This window comes from Triturus cristatus, chromosome 4_2, assembly GCF_964204655.1.
Source record: "Triturus cristatus chromosome 4_2, aTriCri1.1, whole genome shotgun sequence".
NCBI lineage: Eukaryota > Metazoa > Chordata > Amphibia > Caudata > Salamandridae > Triturus > Triturus cristatus.
The window spans coordinates 962,799,057-962,821,071 of NC_140586.1; positions in this window are offsets into that span (position 1 = coordinate 962,799,057).

Consider the following 22,015-nt stretch of genomic DNA (forward strand, 5'->3'; position numbering starts at 1 on the left):
CCCACACGCGCTCACGGACCCTGTGTTTGTTGAGGAGATAAGAGAGGATATCACTAATTACTTTGCTGAGAATGCTGGGTCTGTCACTTCTGAAGCCATTGTGTGGGATGCATTTAAAGCTGTTATAAGGGGTCAATGTATTGCACGAAAAGCAGGGGTCCTACGCACCATAAGAGACGCGTTAGCTAAACTTGAGAGGGAACTGAAGGACCTAGATGTTGCTTTTAGCTCCGGCCCATCGCTGGCGACTGCTGGCGCTCTGAAAGCTAAACTGTTGGCATTTAATGAGGAGGCGGAGCGAGAGGTGCGGTTTCTAGGGAAGCAGGCAGAGGCGCGCAGGTATGGGGAGGGAGATAGGCCAAGCAGGACTCTTGCCAGACTGATTGCTCCTCGCACACACTCGCACTACATACACACTATCTATGATAACACCGGACGTCTAGTAGTAGGCCAAGAGGCGGTGTTAGGCGCCTTCGCGGACTTCTATGCTGCCCTGTACACCTCAAGACAGCCCACGACACCGGCGTCACTGCGAGACTTCCTTGACTCCATAGCACTCGTGTGGTTCAACAACAACCACAGACAATACATGGACCTCACCGTTACAGTGCAAGATATCGCCCAGGTGATTAAAAGCATGCCGGCCAATAAAGCTCCTGGCCCAGATGGCCTGACCACCTCCTTTTATAAAACCTACGTGGCTGAACTAGCGCCGAGACTACACTCTGTGTTTGTCGAGGCTCTCGAGTCACATTCCCTCCCAGACTCCATGCGTGAGGCTCTCATTGTCACGCTCCTGAAGCCAGACAAAGATGAACAACAGCTGGACTCTTACAGGCCCCTGTCCCTCATAAACGTAGATGCCAAGATATACGCAAAAGTAATTGCCGATAGATTGCAACCGATGTTGCCGATGATAGCGCTCCCAGATCAATCGGGATTCATCCCTGGCCGAGCAACATCACATAATCTCAGAACGATCTTTTCGGTCCTTCACTATTTACACCCGTCAGTACAGGCGGCGGTGGTGTTTCTGGACGCCACCAAAGCCTTCGACTCCTTAGAATGGCCCTACCTCTTCAGTGTACTGAGGCGGATGGGATTCAGCCAAAACTTCATGACCCTTATCAAGCTCATCTACACGAAACCCAGAGCCCGAGTGAGCGTTAATGGTCTCGTCTCCAAGCCATTCGATGTCTCGAGGGGTACTAGGCAGGGCTGCCCTCTGTCCCCGCTCCTTTTTGCGATTGCGATGGAGCCACTCGCGGCTCGAGTTCGGCAGCACCACACTGCCAGGGGCATCGGATTTAGTGCTAGAAGCTTACTGATCTCGCTATACGCGGACGATGTCACCTTGTACGTCCTGAACCCTAAAGACAACCTGAGCCCACTACTTCGAGAATTTGTGAGATTTGAGGGTTTGGCAGGGATATCCATTAATTGGTCGAAGTCAGTGGCCTTCCCCCTGACGGAGAGCACTGTTAGACCTGCCCCTGACTACCCCCTCAGGTGGGAGACGGAAGCTGTCAAGTATTTGGGCATCTGGATCAGCCGAGATGTGCAGGAGTTGTGGTCGTTGAATTTTGGTAGGGCGGTGGACTGGTTGGAAGGAAAGGTCGAAGTCTGGAATAGGCTACCGCTGTCCCTGGTCGCTAGAATTGCACTGGCCAAAATGGTGGTCCTTCCCAAATTCTTGTACTTGTTCATCAACGTACCACTACCTCTGACAACGCACTTCCACACCCGGGTCCGCTCACTACTGCTGAAACTGGTGTGGGCCGGCGGCCAAGCCAGAGTCTCCTGGGACCTACTCACGCTTCCGCTCCGACAGGGAGGCCTGGGGGCCCCGGACTTGAAGCTCTATTCACTCTGTGCGCAAGCTCAGTTCCTGCATTTCTGGGCCTACCCCACCCCCTACCAGCCGCATGTGGCGGTGGAACTGGCAGTGGTCGCCCCCTTGCCATTACGAGTGGCACTATATGGAGAGGTTACGTGCCCGTCGCGTGAGGTAGACACAGTGGAAATGGTCCGCTGGTCCTGGCGAGAGCTTCGGAAACGAGCTGGTCTCTCCCTGCTTTATGCGCCGGCGGTTCCTCTGAGGGGCAACCCGATGCTGCCTTGTTTGACGGCAAGAGGTGACGTCCTCACTATCCGTGGGAGTCGACTTCTCACCTTCGCTGACCTATATCCAGATGGCTCATTTTTCGAAATGCCTGCGGATGGGGATGACCAGCCCTGCACGTTTGCTGACAAATTACTATATCATTCCCTTAGGGAATCTTGCAAGAAGATAGGACCGTGCTTCCCGGAAGAGCCTTGCGCACTAGCCGCCCTCCAAAACTTGCTCTCACGACCTTCCCCTAAGAAGCTGGTGTCCAGATTATATAACTGCATGCAGGAACAAGCCCCGGTGACAGTAGCCACGGCCAAGACCGCTTGGGCTGCGGACCTGGGGGGCCAGCTGCCGGATGACGCATGGGAGTATTGCTGCGCGCAACTCACAGCTCTTTCCCCTAGTTACCGACTGCGACTTATCCACTTCAAATTCCTACACAGATACTACCGCACTCCGACACTACTACGCCGTATGGGTATACGTGAAGATGCCTCTTGCTGGAAATGTGGGGGTGACGATGCAACCTTTATTCATGTGGCTTGGAGCTGCCCCAAGCTGAGGGCATACTGGTCAGAGATCTTCAATGCCATCAATCAAATCATACATAGGAGTGACTCACCGTCTCCACTGCTGGGTTTGCTGGGGTATGTTAAGTACACTGAGCCCTGCGACAGGAAACTACATGCATTACTCCTGTTATATGCCAAACGACAGATCGCTATACACTGGGGCAGGCCGGCCCTCCCCACGCTCGAGAGCTGGATCAGGGATGTGACTTACGGCCACACACAACTGACGCACTATTGGGAGACCATGCCCACCGCTTCCAGCCCCACTGACATATGGGGCCCGTTTGTACAGTGGACTACAGAACGCACGGCCCCTGACTCCACGGGTACCTCACGTGCTACGAGTATTTCAGACGACATGGGCTAAAGGTACGCGCTGCGTAGGTCAATGATTGGGGTCCCGCTGTCCCGCGCTTACACTGACAGGAACTGCCCAGACGCAAGTTTTGCGTTTACTGCCTCCGCTGCCCGGAGGGAGTCCCCTGCCCCCCCCCGTCCTACTGGTCCTCCTGTGGACAATTCACTACCCCTCCCCCCCTCCCCCCCCCCACCCCATACGTCCTTCGCTAATTCGTACACAGCCAAGATGCCTTTTCGTGCCCGCCCTGAACATGGCTGGCCCTCTATCTGGACAACCTGTGGCAGGCCCGTGCGACCCCTTTGTGAGCTGGAGTGTTGTATGGATGCTGTTTCCAAGTACTTGCACCTATGGTTGAAGTTTCTGGTTTAGTTTGTTGGGGGGTCCTGTTGGGAGAAAAATGGTACTGACAGACACATCCTTTTTATAGGCTGCTGCAGCGGGTGGTTGACTGCTGCTTACTCGGGGGCGGCTTCATTGGTTTTCGCTATCTTTCAATTGTCAGCAGCTCTGTCAGAAAAGTAAGACCGTTTACTCGCTAGAGATGCACTGTAAACACTGAAGATTTTATTGTATCTTAAGTTTACCTCTGAATGATCACCCCGGCCGGATGATGGCCTCTGAGATATTTTTATGTAATCTTTGTATAACCTACCTGATAGCGGCCGGCCTCCGGGTTGTTGGCGTGACGCAGTGTGCATCTTCTTTTTCATTTGTTCATAATAAATGTCTTACAACAAAAAAAAAAAACAAAAAAAAAAAGGTTAACTTCAGATTCCCGTTGAACCTTTCGACTAACCCATCGGTTTGGGGATGATACACCGAAGTTTTAATGTGTTTTATGTTCATAAGGTTACAAACCTGGGACATAAGTTTTGATACGAAGAGAGTTCCCTGATCTGTGAGAATTTGTGAAGGGAATCCCACCCGGGAAAAATACTCCAGAAGTCTGTCTGCGATGCAGGCAGTCGTAACGCTGTGAAGGGGGAAGGCCTCAGGGAACTGGGTACAATAGTCAACTAAGACTAATACGTACTGATAGCCTTTGGAAGAGCGGGGTAGTGGTCCAATGAGATCCATACCCACCCGTTCAAAGGGCTGACCCACGATGGGTAAGGGTTGGAGCGGCACTCGTGAAGGTTGATAAGGATTCTTGAGCTGACAGACCGGACACGTCTGACAATAAGACTTAATTTGAGTGTAGATACCTGGCCAATAGAAGCCTCTCAATATATTCTCGGTGGTTTTGTAGGCCCCCATGTGGCCTGCCAAAAGATGACTGTGAGCAAAAAACAAGACTTGTTCCCTGAAGGCTTTAGGGACGAGAAGTTGGGAGGGGGCATTGGCACTAGGTATGCGATATACCAGACCCTTTTGGATTGCAAAGGTGGGGTACGCCACGTTCCCTTTAGTAGGTTGATTTCTAGCCTCTTGCCAGGCATGAACGAGCGTGACGTCATTGGTCCGAGCCCAGTGAAAGTTTTTGTCGATTGTCCAAGGTTCCTGTACCAGAAGGGCCGGAACCGCTTTAGGAGGCGGTTGGGTGGTCTTCCAAAAGAGGGACAAGAAGTCAGGATTGTCTGTACCCAGGATAAGATCTTCAGGAAGAGTGTCCAACAGTCTTACAGTAACATAGATAAAACCCGTTTTCCCTGGACAAGAAAGGGGAACCCTGGCGGTGGGATAGAGGCGTACGTCTCCATGTATGCATCTAATGGCTACCTGCCCCCCAGGGACTCTCTGCTTCGTGGACACATAACAACTTTTTATCATAGATTGTCTGCAGCCTGAATCCAGTAAAGCTGATACTGTGACGGTGTTTACCCTGAGACTTACATTATATGCGGCGCCCATCTCGGTGGAATTTAGCATGTTACGGGGCCCGTAACTGACGTCCATGGGTTCTTCTGCTTTTCTTCGGGGGCAAACCCGGGCAATATGACCCCATTCCCCACAGTCAAAGCACTGGGGCTGTCTAGGGATGAGGGGTTCTGGCCGAGCGTTTTTAACTTTTTCTGGCTCTTTGATGGGACGGAGAGGTCTCCGTGGTAAAGTGGAGGGACGTAGGTCTTTTTCTGGTCCCCACATTACTGGCCGGGGTTGCGCTCTTGCATACGAGGTGGCCATTTCCACGGCCCTGTCAATTGTTAAACCCGCATGTTGTTTTAGCCAACGCTGTGTGGCAAAGGGCAACGCTTCCAGAAATTGCTCAAGTATGACAGCATTCATTATGTCGGCTTTTGTGAGTTCATTCGGACGTAACCATTTCTTTGCGGCCATTTTAAGTTTGATGTATAGAGTCTTTGGTGTATCACCGGCAGCGCCTTTCTCTCTACGAAAGCGCAGCCTATAGGCTTCGGCATCCATACCTAAATGGTGTAGAATCACATCATATGGGATTTCGCCCCCCGCGTTGGCCAGCTGGTATGCTGCTTGTGCCTCTCCCGACAACAGCGGGGCTAAGAAGAAGGGCCACTTCTCGACCGGCCAACCTGCGGCTCTTGCCGCTCGCTCAAAATTAATCAAGAACGCATCGGGATCCTCGCCAGGAATGTATTTTTGCAGGGAGACGGTGGGAAAAGCACTGGAGGAACGGATAGCCCCATGACCAACAAGAGCAGAGGGAAACTCCTCGACCACGCGAGTCAGGGCATATAGTTGGGCCTTCATTTGATCTTTAAACGTATCCCTGTCGGCCTGGGCACTGGTGAGCTGTCTCTCGACGGCCCATTCCAACTTTCGCTGCCCCTCCACCAAGTGCTGAATAAGCGCTTCCATCAGGAATCCGGCACCTGCGCTTTTATGCCCACATTCTCCACCATATGTCGCGGGTTGGGCGTCCCGTGTAGCTTAAGTAAAGACGAGAAACTATGGAATTATCGTGACCCAGGTTTATTATTCCTTAACAGCGTTTAATGTCCCGTAAATAAGAATTGCTGGGGTACTGGCACTGCAGCTGTTCCAGCATGGGCGTCCGTCTTCTATGGTCCCGAGGGGTCACCAGTTTACTTCACCGGTAGGGACTCATGCGGCATACATAAAATAAACAGAAAAGAAATCCGTCTTAGGTTCAGGGACAGTTCAATGATTGTGGGGTAGGGGTGTGTGGGACACCGTAGCAAGGAAGTTGTGCACGACTTTAAGCAGATCCACCACCGTTACGTATTCAGCAGGGTAGCAGCAGCAGATGAACCGTCTACTTGCTACAAGGAGGTGTCCCCCTCTTTTACTAACACCCGCCGCCCTGAACCCAGGAGACGTTCTCGTACCCGTTGAAGCCAGGAACCTCCGGATCCCTGGCAGGGCGCTGCGTGTTTCCAGCCTCCTGGCTCGTCCGTCGATCGTTCTCTGCCTTCTCCGGTCTCGTCCTCCTCCTTCCGCTCGTCTCCGGCTCGGTAGGTCCTCTCTCCTCGCTTCTCCGGCCTCCCCTCAGCTTCCGTGTCCGCTCCTCTTTCTGTCTGAGTCAGCCAATCCAGATCGACGGCGTCATAGGGGGCGTGTCCTTCGCCCGAAGAGGAGGCTGTGTCCTGAAAGGGCCAGTGCTGAAAAGCGGCTTCCGTCGGTAATGGTGACGATCCCGTCCTGGCCTCTGGGGGCTGTGGGGCATAAGAGGAAGGTGACAAGGGTGAGTCTGGGGTCATTTGCCGAGGGATAGGTAGCACCTCCCGACACAGAACAAAGACGTTTGGGGTATAAATATCCGTGCTGAAACCCCTACAAATTGTATTACTTCTGGATGTCAAGACGAACCTCTGTCCATGTAACCAGGGAATCTGAAGGAGTTGTACTGCCCCTGCGCCACAGCGCTATTTTCTGGGGTTGGCCTGCAGTGGTTACCATTGGACTTCTGAAGAGGGGAAAGGACTTTGCACTTTCATAGATCTTACTGAAGCAATTACCCAAGGGCTCGAATCGAGCTTGCCTCCTGCCGAAGTCACAGGGTTAAAAGACTTCACTAACCACTCTCTGAATTCTCCAGCGGGGAATTCTGTCTGCCGAGGGGCTCCTGTTGAGTATTCCGGGGCCTCTGTCATACTGCAAGATAACGCGGGCTGAACATCATCGCTAACGCATGTTTGCGGGCCGCTGCAGCTGAGAGCGCCATTTCTGAGGACCGCGCTGTTGCCGCTGAGTGCTCGCATTGCCTCGCAACAGAATCGTCGCCTCACATCAAGAGCGTTGCCTCGCAAAGAGATCGTCTTATCAGATTATCCCAAAGCAGACGCCACCGCGGACACCTTTTTCATCCGCATCAGGGTCGTCGCTTCGTCTCCCCTCTCGCAGCAAGGAGTCGGCGCGTGCAGAAGTTCGTCGCATCGTCTCCCGACAAACCAGGACTGCGCATCATCTCCTCTCTCGCAGGAAAGAATCAACGCCCTACCAGCCTCGCATGCCGGGAATCGGCGCTACAACTTCTTTGCGATATTCTGGGTATTTTGCTCCCCACCTTCAGGTACTTTATGAGTAAAAGGGTCTCATAGAACCCTGTTTTGAACTGAACTCTTTTTGCCCGCTTTGAACTATTGCTGCAGCATTTTGAGAGTATTTTTGCTTTACTGTAATGTGGATTTTTGTTGTTTTGGGTCTTGTGCTAAGCCTATTTAAAAACTGTTATTTTTTTATAATTCCTGTGTGGTGTCCCTGTGTAGTGTTTTCACTGTGTTACTGTTTATGGTCATAAATGCTTCACACACTGCCTCTGAGATAAGCCTGTCTGCTCGTGCTGCGTTACCACAGGGTTGAGCAGGGATTATCAAAGGGTGGAGCCCTCTTACTCTGACTTAGAAGCAAGGGTCCCTCTTTGGTCATTGGGGCCAGCCATTGCCAACTAGAGACCCCCATTTCTACCATTGGTGGTCAGCGGTGAGGATCAGGACTTGCATTTTTGATCCACATACAGTAATTGGTGTACGCTACTAGGGAGTGCAGACCATAACGCAACCACATACATTTTTTGGGTGATTTTTTGCAACTTCTATTTTTTTTTTTTTTTTAAACACTTTTTATTAATAATCAAGACAGCGAGCATAACAAATACATTGACAATGCGAAGATGTCTACTATTACCTTTTCATCCATCCCTCTGACCCTTTTACCACTCCACCAGCCAACATTATTACAGTTCCTAGTAGCGGGAGCACCCCCCGTTGCACACGTTATGTTATACCGTCAATTTAACCCGGTTTCCCCCCGACAGGCGGCTTCCCGGGACCCTTTACTCAGTATTTTGCTGATTCAGTGTTACTCCTCCCAGCATCAGTTGTCTCTCATTCCTAAGTTCAATTGTCAGAGAAACACAGATGTTGCCTCTATACTTGTTCCACTTCCCCCATTTGTGATCCCATCTGCGCGGGTACACCCTCTCCTTGAACACCGCCTTCTCCGCTAGCATGGCATAGTCCATATCCTTAGCCCAATCCGCTAATTTTTGTGAGGTGCCTACTCCCCATCGCTGTGCAATGTTCCTCTTGGCTACCCCCCATCCCCCTGTGGCCCATTCTTGTTCAATTTGTGTGAGGTCCGTCGCTACCCAGATGCTCAACAGGCATAGCGTAGGTGTCGGGTATATTGTCTTATCACAAACCCTGGCCATTTGCCTGGTGACTTTGACCCAATATTCCTGTATTCGGGGACAATACCATAGTATATGAAAAAATGTGCCAGTCAGTGCGCACTCCCGGAGGCACTGTGAATCTGGACGCCTTTTGAGTCTGTGCAATAATCTGGCATCGAAATATACCCTATGAAGGACTTTGAGTTGCACCAGGCAACTTCTATTTTTGATCGTAATTACCAGTTATTACTACAATGGGTAAGCCAGCATCCAATGCATCGGAGGATCTCACCTTTGAGGAAGAAAAGTTAAAAACCTACACTTCCAAGCAGCTAAAGTATTTTTGCAAGTAATTCACAGTCCCCATTACAGGTCTCTCTAAAAAGGAGGAATACCAGAAGGTGCTGAGGGCCTGGGTAGAAGCTAGGGATTCCCCTGGGAAGTGGGGAGAGCCTGTGGAGGAGGAAGAGAATACAGGAGGGCAGACGGGTGGCATAGTGGAGTTAGTGGGAGGTAAAGCACTTTCCAGTCCAGGTACTAGTGTTTCCTCAAGGGGCCTGTCGCCGGAAGAGATGGAGGACAGGGAGAGAGATAGGAGGCATAATATGGAGATGGCTAAAATGGAAGGTCAAAGGAACCTAGAGATTAAGAAGTTGGAATTTGAGATGATGAAAATGACATTAGAGCATGAAAGGATGTTGAGGGAGTTGGAGATCAAGGCTAAGAGTTTAGAGATCTCCCCCTCTGGTTGCAGCGTACCTTTAGTAACCGCAGAGAGTCGGGTTTACATACTTAAGGATGTCATCAAGGATTTCCACTAGAGTGAGGATATTGGGCAATGATTTGCAGCCTACGAGATAGTAATGGCGTCCCACCGGGTCCCTGAGAAGGATTGGGGAGCAGGGTTGTGGGGACACTTTGTGAGTGATGGGAGGGATACCTTATTGGACCTGCCCGAAGAGAGTAGAATTGTGTATGCCCACATGAAAGAGGCCTTGAATACAAGATATGGTTTAACTCCTGAGATGTATAGGCAGAGGTTTAGGACCTGCAAGAAGTTAGAGGGTACCACTTGGGTTAAATATGTGTAATCTTTTTGCAGAGCAATGGATCGCTGGGTAAAGGGTAGCAAAGTGGAAACTTATGAGCAGCTTTATGATTTATTTGCGTGGGAGCATTTATCTAGTAACTGTTTTCCAGAGCTACGCCAGCACCTTAAAGATAGCAAGTTGACCAATCCTAGGAAACTTGCTGAGGAGGCGGACCGCTGGGTGAGCACCCAGGTTCGCAAGGGTCCTGTGGGAGACTTTGCCAAAGGTGGGCAGGGTCCCCAGCAGAGAAGTGGGGGGGACAGGGGTAAACCGAGGGAATTCCAGAGAGGGCCCCAAAGTAATTCCCAAGGGAACCAAGGAGTGGTTTCCCAGCCTCCCCCTGAGAAGAAGCCAGTGCCCCCGACAGTTAGGCCTGTTTAGAGGGGGCCCCCTACTTGTTTTAAGTGTGGTCAAGTGGGCCACTGTTATAATTATCCCAGTGTCCCCAGAGGGATTCCAATGTACCACCCCATGCACCTCCTCGCCAGATTGCCAGTATAGCCCTTGAAGGGGAGGAGATGGGTGCCCAAGGTGGGTGGGATCCCATAGAATTGACCCTTGTCTCATTAGGAGATTTTGAGGTGGTCCCTAAGCCCACACTGCCTGATAACAATAGAAAATACAGGCAGTGGGTGACCATCAATGGCCATAGGGTGGAGGATCTTAGAGACACAGGAGCTAGTGTGACTGCTGTCAGCTCCCGGTTTGTGTCTAAAGAGCAGGTTGTCCCCCATGCATTCTGCCCATTAGTGTCAGCAGACAACTCTAAGAGCCAGTGTGAGGTGGCTTAGGTTCCCTTCGAGTGGGGGGGTCTCAGGAATTCTTCAAGTAGCTGTGAGGCCAGCCATGCCTGTAGACTGTCTGTTGGGCAATGATTTAGAGAACTCTCCGTGGACTACAGTGAAGCGGAAGTCTCACTTGCAAATGTTGGGTCTGCCTGAGTGGGCATGTGCAACCACTCGGTCCATGGCAGCAAGTAAGAGTGTTCAGAAGGACCTGGAGCCTGAAAGTATGGCCCAGGCCCCTGCCTTAAAGAGAAGGGGTAGGGGGTGCGGGAAACCGGCCCCCATAGTTCCCACAGTCCAGGAGGGAGCAGACCTTGAGGGGGAAGCCCTGAAGCCTACAGAGGAACAAGTAGCTGAACTGGGCGCCCTGCCTGAACTGACCCATTGGCAGCAGGAAGGAGGGCCCACCAGGGAGAAATTTTGTGAACAGCAGAGAACGTGCCCTTCTCTTGAGGGTCTGTGGCAACAGGCTGCTGCCCAGGCAGCAGGTGATCAGTCAGGGTCACATTTGATTTATTGGGAGAATGACCTCCTTTACAGCGCGCCTAAGGTTGATGAGCCTGGGTCACCCGTGTGCTGGTGATACCCCAGTGCTTCAGAGCCTTCCTACTGGGTTTGGCTCATGATGTGCCATTGGCAGGACATCTGGGGCAGAGCTAGACCTTTGAGGGGCTTGCCACCCACTTTTTTTGGCCCCAGATGCGCAGGGTCTCAGATGCTCACTGCAGGACATGTGAAACTTGCCAGGCAAGTGGGAAGAGTGGGGGTAAGATCAAGGCCCCACTCCAACCCTTTCGAGTTGTCAGTACCCCATTTGAGCAAGTTGGCATTGATATTGTGGGGCCTTTGGACCCCAAGACAGCCATGGGCCACAGGTTTATCTTGGTCTTGGTGGGCCCTGCTACCCGGAAGCCATCCCTCTCAGGACAGTGACAGCCCCCGTGGTGGGACGTGCGCTGATGGAGATTTTCTCCTGTGTGGTGTTCCCCAGAGAGGTGGTGTCTGACCGGGGTACTAACTTAATTTCCAAATATATGAAGTCTCTGTGGACAGAGTGTGTGGTAACATATAAGTTTACTTCTCCTTACCACCCCAGGGTAATAATGGGCTGGTTGAGAGATTCAACCGGACCCTTAAGGGCATGATTATTGGCCTGGAAGAGCCCATGAGGCGTAAGTGGGACGTCCTCTTGCCATTCCTTCTGTTTGCTTACCGTGAGGTGCCACAGAAGTCCCTAGGGTTCAGTCCCTTTGAACTGCTCTATGGTCACCTGGTAAGAGGGCCTCTGAGTATGGTCAAGGAAGGCTGGGAGCAATCTCCCATGAAACCTCCCCAGGATGTGTTTAATTGCATGCTGGCCTTCAGGAGCCAGACTCGGCGTTTCAGAAAGCTTGCTGAAGCAATTCTGGAAGCCAGCCAGCACGATCAGAATGCCACTCTGATCGAGTTTCAGCCTAGACAAAAGGTTTTGGTCATGGCACCACTGGAGCCCAGTGCACTCCAAGATAAGTGGACTGGACCATTTGAGGTGGTGGAGCGCAAGAGTAATGCCACATATTTGATGGACTTGCGGTCTCCTTGGAACCCTTTGCGGGTCCTACATGTTAACCGCCTGAAGCCCTACTTCGAGAGGTCCGAAGTGGGCATGCTCCTGGCCACAGATGCTGGGATGGAGGAGGAAACCGAGCCTCTTCCTGACCTCATGTGTGCAAGCGAGCAACATGGGTCAGTGGAGGGTATGGTCCTCTCCACCACACTGACCCCTGAGCAGCAGGATGATTGTCGCCAGGTGTTGGGGCAATTTTCTGATTCGTTTTCCCTGGTGCCTAGTGTCACTGATTGGTGTGTCCATGATGTGGACACTGGGGATAGTGTTCCTGTTAAGCACAAGGCTTACCAAGTGACTGACTGGATCAGGGCTTGCATCAAGTAAGAGGTGTAGGAGAGTAGGATCAGACAGACCATAAGCCCCTCAAAGGCTAAAACAAATGAAGGGTAAAAATCCCAAACTGCTTAGGTGGTCCATTTCCCTACAGGGGATGGACTTTACAGTGGAACATAGACCTGGGAGTAACCATGCCAATACAGATGGACTCTCTAGGTATTTCCACTTAGAACATGAAGACTCAACTGGTCAAGGTTAGTTTAATGTCCCTGCGTTTGGGGGGGTTGTGTAGGAGAGTAGGATCTGCTTCACATGGGTACCCCCACTTTTTGCTGGTGTTTCACTGTTTTTCGTCCTTAGTCTGGCTGTGACCCTGCTAATCAGGACCACAGCCTAGCAGCTTCCTCTCTAAAATGGTTTCCATGTACATGTACATTAGGTACATATCTAATTGGATTCTGGAGTGCCTTATAAGCCCCTAGTATATGGTGTACTATGTACCTAGGGCATAGGTATCTCAGAGGCCTACCAGTGGCTGCAGCATGTATTATGCCATCCCTGAGAAGCACTCCAAAATGACATCTCAGGTCTCCTACTGCAGCCTGGGTAAGGGTGTGCTTGCACCCCTTACTGTGGTAAAGGCTACCTATATCACTACCCTATACAGACACATATAAACCTATAAGCCACTCCTATGGCAGGCCTTGACAATCCTGAAGGCAGAGTGCTTGGTTTTGTGTGAGAGGGAGCCCAAGCATGAGCTGAGCCCCTCTGCAGCTTTCGGAAATACTTCCTTATATCTGTTCTGTGATACAGCCATACCATATACTCTTAAGTGCATTATAACCTCGCAGTAAATGCTAACTTTGGAATGGCTGTATCAAAACATGTTGTGTTTGGTGTCAAACGCTTTGGAATACTACCCCCCCCCGCCAATTCTGGCGGCGGGGGTAGCATTCCACCCTTCTGGAGGGAGAGACATGTTCACACTGGCTAAACCCAGTAGGACTTTCTTGAGCCCTGGCATCACAAAATGGATGCCTCTGCCACAGACACGGGTCTGACCTCTTGCTGCTGACCGAAACTCCGGCAGGGGAGGCCTGGACAATAGGTTTCCTGTCAAGGGGAGGTGTAACCACCTCCCCAGACAAGCTGATGTGTATTGGGGCTGGCCGGGAGCACTCTCTGGTGCTTTGAAGTCCTGCACTGGGGGCACACTTGGTGTCCCTGTGCATAGTCCAGTTCAAACTGGTTGCAGGGGCTACCTGCCCCTGCTCTGGCGTTAAACTGTACAAAGGAAATGGGTGTAACCACCCCTCTTTTCAAGCCCACCCATAGGTGGGGCCTAAGAGTTAGTCCATCCCCTAAACTTAGTATAAGTATAGGAACCCAGTCCCTAGGATTTTGGATTACCCTGGACGAACCTCTGAAACATATATCCTGGAGCTTTGACTTTCTATCTCGACTAGTAGACTGAAGAAATCTCCCTTGGGGTCAAGGAGTGAATCTCCTGCTTGGCAGGCACCAAAGAAGCAACTGTCCGGTCTGCATTACTGAAGCTCCCGTTGGACGCCAAAGTCTCTGCATCCCCAGAGGTGGATTTCCAGACTTCCCCGAGGCTACCCTGAGTCCACAGCAAAGCTGAGGCCCGTGGCTATCGTGGGTAACAAGGAACCGTTACCCCTGGACACGTGAACTTTTGCAGCAACAACACCTTCCTGGTCATCCTCGAAGTTGTGCTTTGGGCTCCGAGTAGCCCCAGCCTTCAGCGCCTCCTGCACCGAAGATTGTTTGCCTCCTCTCCATGAGTGACCCGTGGGCCAGCTCCAAGTGCGACCGCTCAAGGCTCCTTCGCGATCCCTAGCCCATTGGCTAGCAGGTCCCCACGAAGGCAACTCCACTTCTACTTGGGCTTTTCTGGTTGCTCCAGACTTGCTCATACTTACCCTCGCTGGGTGAGTTCATCAGACCCTGCTGGTCTGCACGGCAGTCCTTTCTCTGATTTCCTGAGACTTGCCGTTGCCAAGGCTTGTTAGATCCTTTCTGGTCGCCGAAACCGCAACACTTGACAGACTTCGTGGGACAGCTCGAATCTGGCTTGTGGACTTCGTCGACGCCTCCTGGACCTCGTGGCTGAACTCAGCTGAAGCACCCCACAACTGTGGGCATTGGCCCATCCTGCCTTAGGTCACTGGCAAGTGACCCAGACTCTGTCCCCTAGGTCCCCTCTGCTTTCAGGTTCCTCACATCCTAGATCCAGGCTTGGATCTCTCCGGACACTTCTCTTCACGGCAGCAGCAGTTCTTTGCAGGCTTCCATTGGAATCGATGACGCGACCCAACACCAAACGACACCTATGCACATGGTCCTCCCTGGGTGAGGTAACTCAAGTACTCCGGTCCTCTCGAGGGTGCTAGCCCTAGAACTGTCTAAGTCCAAAAGGGTTTGGTCCTAGTTCGATTTGAAGTGTCCCTAATCTTTAAAATTCCAACCGCGAAATTCCCCATAGAAAGTAATAGGAACCCGCGGTTGTGTTTCCACACTGCATACAGCTCCCGTGGGTTATGTTATGTTATGTTATCTACATTTCTTACATGCGCAGCTACTCTGAGGAGTGTCCCGGCGTGGCCCAAGGGGAAGACAAGCTGTAACCAGATCTTAAGAAAAGAGATGTGTCTTTAGCAGTTTCTTGAAAGTGCCAAGGTCATCAACAGTGCGAAGCGACAGGGGGAGCGCATTCCATGCGCGTCCAGCGAACACAATCAAGGAGGCGCCCCCTAGCCTGTGCCGCTGAAATCCAGGAATCTTCATAAGCCTGAGAGATGAGGAGCGTAGGGATCTCCCCGGCTCATAAAACAAGAAGCGCTTCTGTAAGTAGCCGGGGCCTTGCCCATGTAAGGCGCGATGGGCTATAGTGAGAGCTTTAAATGTCACACGTGCCTTGACTGGTAGCCAATGGAGGAAGCGGCGGTAATCGTGCACGCTCTGCCAGAGAGCCAGGACACCCAACAAGCGGGCCGCCGCATTCTGGGTCACCTGAAGCTTATTAAGCGCATAAGCTGGGATCCCAGCATAAAGAGCATTGGCATAGTCAAGTCGAGATAGAATCAATGCCCGAACAACCGATTCCCTAGCCGCTTTAGGAAGAAGCGGAAGGAATCTTCTCAGAATTCTGAGGAGGCCGAAACAGCAGCCTGTAAGGCGCTTAACCTGACTAGCAAAAGACAGATTACAGTCAAAAAAGACCCCCAGGTTCTTCACGGTCTGACTCGTGGAGGCAGGCAGAGGGAAATCCAGAGGCCAGATGGACTCTCTAAATCCAAGGGGAAAGTCACCAAACATTAGAACCTCGGATTTATCCTTGTTACACTTTAATTGGGCAGCTGCCAGCCACTTAAAAACAGAGGAAAGACACCTCTGCACAAGGTCAACCGAGGCCCCCTGCTTCTCCCAAGTAAACAGAAGTTGAGTGTCATCTGCATAGGCAATGACCTTAGCCCCCAACCCCTCTGCCAGAGCCACCAGGGGAGTGAGGTAGATATTAAACAGAAGGGGGCTAAGGGAAGAACCCTGAGGAACCCCCGTGCTCACTTGAAGAGGTGACGAGAACAGCGGAGGTATCCAGACTTGCTGGAGCCGGCCATCCAAGAAAGATTTAATCCAATCCCAAGCGAGGTTGGACACCCCAATCTCCGACAGTCTACGCAACAGTAGTGTGTGGGGGACAGTGTCAAAGGCCGCCGACTGGTCAAGCAGCACGAGGGCTGTCTTCCCGCCGGCATCTAGACACTCCCGAATAGCCTCAGAAACTTCCACAAGAGCACCTTCCGTGCTGAAGGAAGGGCGGAAGCCAGATTGGGCTGGATGAAGAAGACCCGCCCCCTCGACAAACTCCGACAACTGTCTGTTCACAATCCTCTCACAAACCTTTGACAGGCCAGGAAGAAGAGAGATCGGCCTGTAATTACACGGAGTCGAGGGGTCAAGAGTAGGCTTCTTCAGCAGAGGGAGGACTTTGGCCTGCTTCCAACAGCCTGGGACCCTGGCCGCCTGTAAAGACAGGTTAATAATGTGGTTGACTTCCCCATTCACCGTCTCAGCCACAGAGGCCAAGAGTCTTGCCGCGCACGGATCATCCGGCGAGCCGGACTTAAGGCCCTGCAGAATTCTTAGAGTGCAGGACAAGTCCACCGGAGAGAAGTTAGACAGGGAGTGCTCAGAAGGCAAGACACCTGGAGCGGATGCCGATGAGTCCAGAGGGACTGTGGACCCATCAGACACAGCCGGTCGAGAGAAGCTGCCCTGTATCTTTAAAATCTTATCCCGAAAAAATGTTGAAAGCGTCTCACACCAATCGATTATCACCGGTAGGATGCTGCGCTGCTCTGCAGGGGACATAAAGCTCTGGACGATTGAGAAAATTTCCTTTGGGTTGTTCTGGGCCTGGGCAATCCGGATGGAAAAGAAGGCCTTTTTGGCAGAAGAGATAGCTTTATAGTAATGTTTCTGGCCCTGCCTGAGCTTAGCCTTAGCTACCGGGCAGTAGTTGCTGAGACGCCAAGAGCGCTCCAATTTCTTGCATCCCTGCTTGAGATGATAGAGGTCCTCCGTAAACCAAGGTTTGGAGGGAAAGTCCCTAGTCTGTCTAGCCGAGGTCGGGGTGGCGATTAACGCCAGGGAGTCTTGAAGCCAGTTGGAAAAGGCAGCTAGACAGCGATCCAGGTCTTGAGGCAGAGTTGGCCTATTAGCCTCCAGCGTCCTCGCATAGAGGATAGGGTCGACCTTCCTGAACGCCGGTTTGTGACTGACGACAGGTCTAGTGCTGGGAGAAGATACAACCCAAGAAAAGGCAATTAAGTAGTGATCAGACCAAGGGACCGGGATCGGGGCTTTGATAGAGAGAGGGAAGTTGGAAAAGATAGGATCGAGAGTGTGACACCCAAGGTGAGTCGGCTGATCGACCCATTGTGAGAGAAGTGCGGACTGGCAGATATCCAGGAGCTCACATGTATCCCTTGAGTTTTTAAGGTCAAGATGGATATTGAGGTCGCCTAAGAGCAGATAATGAGAGAACTGCAAGGCTCTTGAAGAGACCGCCTCCACACAGGCCTTGAGGAAGGACGATAAATCAGAGAGCCGCCCAGAGAGAAGTGGGCGGAGCAGCGAATAGTGAAATCAAGAGCTTCCCAGCCGCCCCACGTGCTGAGAGAACACTTGGACAGCTCCCACCTCTCTTTGAAGATAACAGCCAGCCCCCCGCATCTCCCTGTTATCCGGTCTAGCCTGCTGATTTTATAACCCAACGGGATAGCCATGGAGATGACTGGGTCAGAGGAATTGTCGAGCCACGTCTCCGTTACCAAGAGAAAGTCCAGAGATTTGTCGTCCAGGAGCTCGAACACCTCAGTGTGATGCTTTTTCAAAGAACGAACGTTGAGCAACGCCGCCGAGATGACAAAGGTACTGGCCGTAGTAGTGGCATCTGTAGTGCCCAGCTCAAGCCGAAAGCACAAGCACCACAAACAAAGTCACGTACCCCGTGGAGGTCAGGAGAGCTCTGAGGGTTGCAGCATGAACCACGAAGCTGCAGAAGCCGCTCGCTAGAGTAAGGAGGGAGACGCGAGTCAAAATGGGCAGCATGACTGGCCCCGGCCCCAGACGCGCCGCTGACGGGCGCAGACGGGCTTGCCTTAGGCGCGCCTGCGTCGCGCCTGCGTCGCGCCCGCTGCGCGAACGTGCAGCCTGCATTGATATAGTGCCGGTGGGCTGGAGACTAGAGCGCCTACAAAACAAAAATGGCACCTAGCTCTGTGCCGCCGGAAGTGAGGGAGTGCTCACACTGCGCAAAAAGGGAAGTAAAAAATTAGCCAATCGTATTATGTTAAGATGCAAAGTGTGCAAAACAACGCAATTTAAAAGTTTATACAGTGCAACATACACCACAATTCCGAGAATCGCAGCAGAACCAGCCAAATGACAATACAAGTATGTGGGTAAAAGTTAATTTTAAAAATGTGCAAAGAACGCAGTTAAAATGAAGCAAAGTCAAATATGAGCCACAATTCGAAAATCGCGGCAAAGCCAGCGAAAACACAAGGAAGGTTGCAGTTAAAGTCAGTGTCAGCCCTTAAGCACGCGCGAACGCGCAGCGTGCATTGATATAGTGCCGGTGGGCTTGAGACTAGAGCGCCTACAAAACAAAATGGCGCCTAGCTCGGTGCCGCCGGAAGTGAGTAGAGTGCTCACACTGCGCAAAAAGGGAAGTCAAAAATTAGCCAATCGTATGATGTTAAGATGCAAAGTGTGCAAAACAACGCAATTTAAAAGTTTATACAGTGCAACATAAACCACAATTCCGAGAATCGCGGCAGAACCAGCGAAATGACAGTACAAGGATGTGGGTAAAAGTTAATTTTAAAAATGTGCAAAGAACGCAGTTAAAATGAAGCAAAGTGCGAATGCCCACAGTAGAAGTACAGGATCACTGCAAAACTTATGGTTCCTGTCTGACACGCTGTCGAGCTGGTATGAAAAACCTGAGCTGACAACGGTCACAAGTAGTTCATTGCAAATGTGCTGATAAGGTGAATGGAGTCCTGTTTCCCTGAAGAAATTGCCGTAACAGTAAGGCAATGAAACATGTCGGCTTTTTGACTTCTTGTCTGTTATAATACAGCACTTTTTATTTTTGAAGTGACCCATGAGCAAAAGAATAAAATTATGATGGCCATGGTTCTCTATCAATTTTAATTCAGGACTACGGTGTGTGTTGTTCACATACTTTCACCTTTTTGTTGTTGATTACATTTTTCAATTTTCTTTGAGCAAGGTGGCAACCGATGACGAGAAACGTGCTAGTACTGGTGATGATCTAACCAGTGTCAGCCCGCTAAGGTGTTGCGCACGTGAGGTGCCTCCTTGCTCGGCACATTTTTTCTCACTGTTCCTTTCACTGATTTTTCACGGTGTGGGGTGTTGTATCCCTCCGAGTGAACTGTTTTCATCACACACGTCTATATATATAAAAAATATATATAAAAATATATAAAAAAATTGCTTTTGAACACAGTGACAGCTACATTGATTTAAGGTTCCTGCGAAACCTTTTTTTAAAATTAGTACAGTACCTGGTAAATTGGGAATCCCCCCCATAGTTTCAGCTAAACAGGGGTTGGCTTTGAAGAGGTTAACTTGATACCTCTCTATTCCTTTTGCTACACAGTGTATAAAATAGTTCTGTACTGAATGGATTGGGTCTTTTGTTGTTGGAAATCCCCTGTGTCACTACCTTGAGTGGTTTCTTGGGGTCCCAGCGATTCTAGAGGCGATAGGCACACTGCCTATCTCAGTCGTGGTTCTTATACCACTTTTTTAGTATCTGGTTTGGTACGCCCCTAGGGCCCAAACGTGTATTTGTGCTTTTACTATTGCTTAAACACTTGTAACTAAAGTACTTCGAACTCCAGTCTCATAAAGAGACTAGAGGGGTGTTTGTTATCTTAAATACATATATTGAATATATCCCTGGTGTGGTTGTCCTTTCATTTGATCATTCACGAGATTATAGACTGGTACAACAAGCTGCTTTACATTCCTTCAATACTTAGCCTAAAGGCTGCTCTCCATAGCTACCACCAGGATAGCTTTCATATAAGGTTGCCTTTAACCTATCACCATAAGGGGTTGTTTGGACTGATACAAGGTGCCCACTAGAACTAGTGGACAGCACATATCAGGCCAACTTCTCACAGGAGGTCTCCAAAATGTTTGCCCTGGGGGTAATTGAGTACTCTAGCAGCCCTTGGTCCAGCCCTGTGGTCTTGGTACGAAAAGCTGCAGTGCCTGGAGTCACCCTTGAACTTCGGTTCTGCGTGGATTACCAAGGTCTCATTTCAGCCACCAAGACTGACGCGCACCCTTTCACCAGAGCTGATGAGCTCATAGATCGGTTCGGGGCTGCACGGTACCTCAGCACGTTTGATTTGACGTCTGGGTACTGGCAGATTGCTCTGACTGATGGGGCCAAAGATAGGTCAGCATTCTCCACACCAGATGAGCACTACCAATTTCGGGTCATGCCCTTTGGGATGAAGAACACCCCTGCCACCTTTCAGAGGTTGGTCAACAGGGTGTTGGTTGGCCTGGAAGACTTTGGTGCCGCCTACCTGGATGACATTGCAGTGTTCATGGGCGGACCACTTGTGCCACCTCTGGGAAGTGGTGATTGTGCTGCGGAGGGCAGGCCTCACAATCGAGGTGAGTAACTGCCAGATTGGGCAGGGTTCTGTGGTGTACTTGGGACACCAGGTTGGGAGGGGCAAGGTGGCGCCTCGCTACGGCCCAAGATTGAAACCATCCTGGCTTGGGAACCCACAAGGACCCAGACACAGGTGAGAGCCTTTTTAGGACTCACAGGTTATTACCGGAGGTTTGTCAAGGGGTATGGCAACATCGTTGCCCCATTGATTGAGCTAACTTCCAGGAAGCAGCTAAAGATTGTGAACTGGACTGACACCTGTCAGAAGTCTTTTGATGCCCTCAAGACTGACATGTGTACAGCGCCCGTACTCCAGGCACCCAACTTTGCTAAAGAATTTATTGTCCAGACAGACGCTTCAGAGCATGGGGTGGGGGCTGTTCTGTCACAGATGAATGAGGAGGAACTAGACCAACCTGTAGCCTTCAGCAGTAGGAGGTTACTGCCACGGGAACAGAGGTGGAGTGCTATTGTGCGTGAGGCATTTGCTGTGGTCTGGGCACTGAAGAAGCTGAGACCATACCTGTTTGGGACTCACTTCCGGGTACAGACAGACCACAGGCCCCTCAGATGGTTGATGCAGATGAGGGGTGAGGATCCAAAGTTGTTGATGTGGTCTATTTCCCTACAGGGGATGGAGTTTACGGTGGAACACCGCCCTGGTACAGAACACGCTAATGCTGATGGTCTGTCCAGATTTTTCCGCCTTAGGGATGAGAACTCCCAAGGGTGTGGGTAGTTCTCCCCACATTTCAGCTGGAGGGGACACCTGTTAGACCTGGCACCATTGGCGTGGGTCTCCCTTCCATTTGTTGCTTTTTGCCTCCTCTGTGTTTTGTTGGTGTTAGATGCTTTGGGCTCTGTGCCACTGCCATTCAGTGCCACAGCACGAATGCTCCCTATTGTGAATTGACTGTATGAATTGGTATTCCCCTAATTGGCTCATTTGATTTACCTATTAGCCCCTAGTATAGTGCACCGTGCATGCCCAGGGCTGGTAGACCAAATGCTGCTGGTGGGCCTGCAGCGCTGATTGCACCACCCACAGAAGCAGCTTGTAAAGTGTGTCTCAGACCTGCCATTGCAGGGTGTGTGCAGTCCAGAACTGCCATGGTTGACTACGGAGTGCACTCGCATCCCAGTCCCTAAACCTTCCCTTGGCATCACATAAGTCACCCCTATGGCAGGGTGCATTGTATGTGAAAGGTAGGACATGCCTTGGTATGTGTAGCATGCCCTGATAGTGAATTACAGCACATTTCGTTTTTCACTATTGCAAGGCTATCTGTTCCCATAGGCCAGAATAGGCAGTCTGATTATTACCTCCTTTAATCCTAACTGACACAAGGAACATGATAGGAAAGTCGAATTTAGTATGCCGGAGCTCAGAATATTAAAAC